This window comes from Hyperolius riggenbachi, chromosome 8 (assembly GCF_040937935.1).
Source record: "Hyperolius riggenbachi isolate aHypRig1 chromosome 8, aHypRig1.pri, whole genome shotgun sequence".
Classification (NCBI taxonomy): Eukaryota; Metazoa; Chordata; class Amphibia; order Anura; family Hyperoliidae; genus Hyperolius; species Hyperolius riggenbachi.
Window position 1 is genome coordinate 246,754,727 of NC_090653.1, and position 7,332 is coordinate 246,762,058.

General features: G+C 59.6%; 1 long non-coding RNA gene across 1 annotated transcript in view; it reads right to left on the reverse strand.

The window, feature by feature from the left end:
* The window catches only part of LOC137528508 (uncharacterized), a 9,469-nt gene extending 8,345 nt beyond the window's left edge, over window positions 1-1,124 (reverse strand). The window contains exon 1 of the long non-coding RNA XR_011023418.1: window positions 1,040-1,124. This is a non-coding gene — a long non-coding RNA (uncharacterized lncRNA). The remainder of the gene's footprint in view (window positions 1-1,039) is intronic.
* Window positions 1,125-7,332: the final 6,208 nt, after the last annotated feature.

Genomic DNA, 7,332 nt, shown 5'->3' on the forward strand with positions numbered 1-7,332 from the left:
TAAGGGTCACGCCAGCCTCTGTCTCTTATTCTCCTTCAGCCTGGTAAGCATTAAACTTCTCAATGACACCATTTCGTCATTGTATGTATCATATCATACATACTCTCTTTGGCACACAATATTTCACTTCTTTCCAGCACATGGTGTGGGTTCTTTGGTCTTTCCTGCTCTCCGATTCCCACTGCTCTTTCACTTCTCACCCGTTTACCTCACTCATGGACCTACTGTGTTATATAGGCTTTAGATGATATATTATATACATCCATGGATGTGATTTTTTGACAGTTTCTACCACTTGTACTTAAGATTATATTGGCTTGAGGGGCGGCGTTTGTTATAATGTGCAATATCAGTGGATTTTTTGATTGATTCTACCCCTGCTGCAGATTTGTATTTTTTAAGTGTTTTTAGATACTGTTTTCTTGTATACCCAATAAGCTCTTTTGTAAATGTGTACATTGCTAGAGTGGTGCGGTCGCTAATCCCAAGCGAATCAATCTGCAGCATGTCTACTTCCTGCTTTCATGAAAGTAGACATGGGGCTTGATTCACAAAGCGGTGCTAACTGTTAGCACGCTTGTGAAAAGCCCCTTATCACGCCTAAAACATACTTTGTGCGTGCTAATTAGCGCGCGCGCTCAAAGTATCACACGCAAAACTTTGTGCATGCAAAGCCCGATGCACACAAAACGTAGCACCGGGTGCAACGAAAACGGCGCACCCGATAAGCCTATAGAGGTGCATTGGATGCGCCCTAGGTCGTTGCAACCGGTGCGATGTTTCATGCGCACCGGGCTTTGCCCACGATACTTTGTGCGCGTTCTGATTCAGCTTGTTGCGTGCTAACTACTTACACCCTAGTTAGCACGCCCAAAGCCTTTAGGCGTGCTAACTAGGTTAGCACCGGTTAGTGAATCAGGCCCCTAGGGTTAACAAATTAGCAGCTCTGCCATAGCAGATTAGATTCTGTCCTGTGCAAGAGTTCGGGTCCACTTTAATACATTTTTGTGTCCGATAAGAGCATAAGCACCTCACTTACCCCTTGTAGGGCTTCCGGATGCCAGGTGGTGGTCTGCGGCTGCTGGCATGTGGTGGTCTGCGGCTGCTGGCAGGAGGTGGTCTGCGGCTGCTGGCAGGAGGTGGTCTGCGGCTGCTGGCAGGAGGTGGTCTGCGGCTGCTGGCAGGAGGTGGTCTGCGGCTGCTGGCAGGAGGTGGTCTGCGGCTGCTGGCTCCTGCTGGCAGGAGATGGTCTGCGGCTGCTGGCAGGAGATGGTCTGCGGCTTCTGGCAGGAGATGGTCTGCGGCTGCTGGCAGGAGATGGTCTGCGGCTGCTGGCAGGAGATGGTCTGCGGCTGCTGGCAGGAGATGGTCTGCGGCTGCTGGCAGGAGATGGTCTGCGGCTGCTGGCAGGAGATGGTCTGCGGCTGCTGGCAGGAGGTGGACTGCGGCAGCTGGCAGGAGGTGGACTGCGGCTGCTGGCAGGAGGTGGACTGCGTCTGCTGGCAGGAGGCGGACTGCAGCTGCTGGCTGGCAGGAAGTGGTCTGCAGCTGCTGGCAGGAGATGGTCTGCTGCTGGCTGGCAGGAGGTGGTCTGCGGCAGCTGGCAGGAGGTGGTCTGCGGCTGCTGGCAGATGGGGGTCTGCTGCTGCTTGCAGGAGGTCTGCGGCAGCTGGCAGGTAGTGGTCTGCTGCTGCTGGCAAGAGGTCTGCGGCAGCTGGCAGGAGGTGGACTGCGGTTGCTGGCAGGAGGTGGTCTGTGGCAGCTGGCAGGAGGTGGTCTGCGCCTGCTGGCAGATGGGGGTATGCTGCTGCTTGCAGGAGGTCTGCGGCAGCTGGCAGGTAGTGGTCTGCTGCTGCTGGCAGGAGGTCTGCGGCGGCTGGCAGGAGGTGGACTGCGGTGGCTGGCAGGAGGTGGACTGTGGCTGCTGGCAGGAAGTGGTCTGCAGCTGCTGGCTGGCAGGGGGCGGTCTGCAGCTGCTGGCTGGCAGGAGGCGGTCTGCAGCTGCTGGCTGGCAGGAGGCGGTCTGCAGCTGCTGGCTGGCAGGAGGCGGTCTGCAGTTGCTGGCTCGCAGGAAGTGGTCTGCAGTTGCTGGAAGGGGACGGTTTGCGGCAGCTAGCAAGAGGTGGTCTGTGGCAGCTGGCAGGAGGTGGTCTGCGGCAGCTGGCAGGAGGTGGTCTGCGGCAGCTGGCTGGCAGGAGGTGGTCTGCGGCAGCTGGCTGGCAGGAGGTGGTCTGCGGCAGCTGGCTGGCAGGAGGTGGTCTGCGGCAGCTGGCTGGCAGGAGGTGGTCTGCGGCAGCTGGCTGGCAGGAGGTGGTCTGCGGCAGCTGGGGATCTGCGGCTGCTGGCAGGTGGGGGTCTGCGGCTGCTGGCAGGTGGGGGTCTGCGGCTGCTGGCAGGTGGGGGTCTGCGGCTGCTGGCAGGAGATGGTTTACTGCTGCTGGCAGGAGGTGGTTTGCAGTTGCTGGCAGGAGGTGGTCTGCGGCAGCTAGCAGGGGTAGTCTGCGGCAGCTGGCAGGAGGTGGTCTGCAGCAGCTGGCAGGAGGTGGTCTGCTGCTGCTGGCACGAGATGGTCTGAGGCAGCTGGCAGGTGGTGGTCTGCGGCAGCTGGCAGGAGGTGGTCTGCGGCAGCTGGCAGGAGGTGGTCTGCGGCAGCTGGCGGTCTGCGGCAGCTGGCAGGAGGTGGTCTGCGGCAGCTGGCAGGAGGTGGTCTGCGGCAGCTGGCAGGAGGTGGTCTGCGGCAGCTGGCTGGCAGGAGGTGGTCTGCGGCAGCTGGCTGGCAGGAGGTGGTCTGCGGCAGCTGTCTGGCAGGAGGTGGTCTGCGGCAGCTGGCTGGCAGGAGGTGGTCTGCGGCTGCTGGAAGGTGGGGGTCTGCTGCTGCTGGCAGGTGGAGGTTTGCTGCTGTTGGCTGGCAGGTGGGGGTCTGCTGCTGTTGGCTGGCAGGAGGTTGTCTGCAGCTGCTGGCTGGCAGGAGATGGTCTGCAGCTGCTGGCAGGAGATGGTCTGCAGCTGCTGGCAGGAGATGGTCTGCAGCTGCTGGCAGGAGATGGTCTGCAGCTGCTGGCAGGAGATGGTCTGCAGCTGCTGGCAGGAGATGGTCTGCAGCTGCTGGCAGGAGATGGTCTGCAGCTGCTGGCAGGAGATGGTCTGCGGCTGCTGGCAGGAGATGGTCTGCGGCAGCTGGCAGGAGGTGGTCTGCGGCAGCTGGCAGGAGGTGGTCTGCGGCAGCTGGCAGGAGGTGGTCTGCGGCAGCTGGCAGGAGGTGGTCTGCGGCAGCTGGCTGGCAGGAGGTGGTCTGCGGCAGCTGGCTGGCAGGAGGTGGTCTGCGGCAGCTGGCTGGCAGGAGGTGGTCTGCGGCAGCTGTCTGGCAGGAGGTGGTCTGCGGCAGCTGGCTGGCAGGAGGTGGTCTGCGGCAGCTGGGGGTCTGCGGCTGCTGGAAGGTGGGGGTCTGCTGCTGCTGGCAGGTGGAGGTCTGCTGCTGTTGGCTGGCAGGTGGGGGTCTGCTGCTGTTGGCTGGCAGGAGGTTGTCTGCAGCTGCTGGCTGGTAGGAGGTTGTCTGCAGCTGCTGGCTGGAGGTGGTCTGCGGCTAGTGGCAGGTGGTGGTCTGCGGCTAGTGGCAGGAGATGGTCTGAGGCAGCTGGCAGGAGGTGGTCTGCGGCAGCTGGCAGGAGGTGGTCTGCGGCAGGTGGCAGGAGGTGGTCTGCGGCAGGTGGCAGGAGGTGGTCTGCGGCAGGTGGCAAATGGGGGTCTGCTGCTGCTGGCAGGTGGGGGTCTGCAGCTGCTGGCAGGAGATGGTCTGCAGCTGCTGGCAGGAGATGGTCTGCAGCTGCTGGCAGGAGATGGTCTGCAGCTGCTGGCAGGAGATGGTCTGCAGCTGCTGGCAGGAGATGGTCTGCGGCAGCTGGCAGGAGGTGGTCTGCGGCAGCTGGCAGGAGGTGGTCTGCGGCAGCTGGCAGGAGGTGGTCTGCGGCAGCTGGCAGGAGGTGGTCTGCGGCAGCTGGCAGGAGGTGGTCTGCGGCAGCTGGCTGGCAGGAGGTGGTCTGCGGCAGCTGGCTGGCAGGAGGTGGTCTGCGGCAGCTGGCTGGCAGGAGGTGGTCTGCGGCAGCTGGCTGGCAGGAGGTGGTCTGCGGCAGCTGGGGGTCTGCGGCTGCTGGAAGGTGGGGGTCTGCTGCTGCTGGCAGGTGGAGGTCTGCTGCTGTTGGCTGGCAGGTGGGGGTCTGCTGCTGTTGGCTGGCAGGAGGTTGTCTGCAGCTGCTGGCTGGTAGGAGGTTGTCTGCAGCTGCTGGCTGGAGGTGGTCTGCGGCTAGTGGCAGGTGGTGGTCTGCGGCTAGTGGCAGGAGATGGTCTGAGGCAGCTGGCAGGAGGTGGTCTGCGGCAGCTGGCAGGAGGTGGTCTGCGGCAGGTGGTGGTCTGCGGCAGGTGGCAGGAGGTGGTCTGCGGCAGGTGGCAGGAGGTGGTCTGCGGCAGGTGGCAAATGGGGGTCTGCTGCTGCTGGCAGGTGGGGGTCTGCAGCTGCTGGCAGGAGATGGTCTGCAGCTGCTGGCAGGAGATGGTCTGCAGCTGCTGGCAGGAGATGGTCTGCAGCTGCTGGCAGGAGATGGTCTGCAGCTGCTGGCAGGAGATGGTCTGCAGCTGCTGGCAGGAGATGGTCTGCAGCTGCTGGCAGGAGATGGTCTGCAGCTGCTGGCAGGAGATGGTCTGCAGCTGCTGGCAGGAGATGGTCTGCTGCTGCTGGCAGGAGATGGTCTGCTGCTGCTGGCAGGAGATGGTCTGCTGCTGCTGGCAGGAGATGGTCTGCTGCTGCTGGCAGGAGATGGTCTGCTGCTGCTGGCAGGAGATGGTCTGCGGCTGCTGGCAGGAGATGGTCTGCGGCTGCTGGCAGGAGATGGTCTGAGGCAGCTGGCGGTCTGCGGCAGCTGGCAGGAGGTGGTCTGCGGCAGCTGGCAGCAGGGTGGTCTGCGGCAGCTGGCAGCAGGGTGGTCTGCGGCAGCTGGCAGCAGGGCGGTCTGCGGCAGCTGGCAGGAGGTGGTCTGCGGCAGCTGGCAGGAGGTGGTCTGCGGTAGCTGGCAGGAGGTGGTCTGCGGCAGGTGGTGGTCTGCGGCAGCTGGCAAATGGGGGTCTACTGCTGCTGGCAGTGGGGGTCTGCAGCTGCTGGCAGGAGATGGTCTGCAGCTGCTGGCAGGAGATGGTCTGCAGCTGCTGGCAGGAGATGGTCTGCAGCTGCTGGCAGGAGATGGTCTGCAGCTGCTGGCAGGAGATGGTCTGCAGCTGCTGGCAGGAGATGGTCTGCAGCTGCTGGCAGGAGATGGTCTGCAGCTGCTGGCAGGAGATGGTCTGCAGCTGCTGGCAGGAGATGGTCTGCAGCTGCTGGCAGGAGATGGTCTGCTGCTGCTGGCAGGAGATGGTCTGCTGCTGCTGGCAGGAGATGGTCTGCTGCTGCTGGCAGGAGATGGTCTGCTGCTGCTGGCAGGAGATGGTCTGCTGCTGCTGGCAGGAGATGGTCTGCGGCTGCTGGCAGGAGATGGTCTGAGGCAGCTGGCGGTCTGCGGCAGCTGGTAGGAGGTGGTCTGCGGCAGCTGGCAGGAGGTGGTCTGCGGCAGCTGGCAGGTGGGAGGCTGCTGGCAGGTAGTGGTCCGTGGCTGCTGGCAGCAGGTGGTCTGCAGCGACTGCAGGGGAGGACTGGGACTTTTTGGCATGTGGGAAAACAAAACCTAGAGGCCCTTTCACAGCAGCACGAGCCCATATGCATAGCTTTACTGTGCACAAATAGATCAATAGTAATGTAAAACAGTAATGTAGCATGTGCCCCATATCCCATATTGCAACTACGGTTGCCCCCTCAATATTTTTTACTTTGTCCCCTTTGTTGCATGGTGCACCATGCACAGCCTGGTGTCGGGTGTGGCCAGGGTTCCCTTTGTCCTGCAGCTTTACAATACAACAACATTTGTAAAGCACTATTCTCCCATAGGACTCAAAGCGTATTGACCCTGTCCCCCGTCCCCTCAATGTTCCACTAGGATTTCTCTGCTGTACCCTCCATATATTTCACCATGGTTCCTCTGCTGCACCCTGCACTTGGGGTATACATGAAATAGAAACTTTGGGTGCCTGATTACCATTAGTAGAATATCTGTAATTTTACCAATATTCTTCTAACCCCCTGTACCCTAATTCTCACTTGAACCCTCCACTATGTATGCCTTAAGGCACATACACACGTCCAACCTTTTCAAACAACTTGTCGACCGATGTGTCGTTTGGACGACTTGTAGTGCAAACAACAAGTCGTTCCGACATCATTGACACACTGACCAACAAAGCAACTGATATGCTAATTAATTTACATGTCATTTAACTTGATAATGGACAATGGACCGAATAGAACAATGGACTAGATCAAATGACTGATCAAACGACTTGTTGTTTGAACATCTATTAGTTGGACAAACGACTAAAAATCATTTGTACACATGTATGGACCTAACAGTGGTTTGAACGACAGTTGGTCCAACGAATCCGCTGAGCAGATCAGGAAAACCATCTGTTATCAGTCGCTCGACATCATGTACACATGTCCAACTTGTCGTTCAAACGACAAGTCGGACGACAACACTAAACACCCCCCCATATCTATGCCTAACACTAACCAACCCCACCTACTCCTAACACCAGCCTCCTCCCTATCTATGCCCAACACTAATCACCCTCTACCAGGCACGTGCAGAGGGGGGTGCTGGAGATGCTTGAGCACCCCCCCCCCCTTTTGAAATTCCCTGTCATGTGGCCCCTTTTCCCCTTCTGCACAAACGGTGCAGGTAACAGTACCCTCAGTGCCCGCACAGTGAGTGAGCAGCCATCCACAGCTCACAGGTAACAGATCTGCTGCAAGGTCAGTGCCGCAATCAGGTGGGGTACTACTACTAACACTGGAGTGAAGGGTCCTGGCCCCCCCCCCCCTTCTCCTTGAGCCGGAAGCATATTGTGGCATTTACGAACCTGACAGCATGACAGCAATTAGGAGCAGAGAGATCAGCACACAGTGCAAACTTTGAATAAGATCTCAGCTCTCCTATCCTGCTGCTTGTGCTGCTGCTGCTTCATATTCCCAGCTTCCGGTTGGAGCATCCTGGCTGTCAGAGCACAGCCGTGAGTACAGTGAGGGGACGGAGAGATCAGCCCGCAACCTGTCTCTTATCAGCAATGATGACTCATTCAGCAACCCATGCTGCTTCTTATCTCTGTGAGGATCTCCTTCAGGGCTGCTCTGTACTCTGGCTGCTGAATGGCAGAATTAAGGTCCTCTGCAGACAGTGAGTGAAGCTCTCCCCAACC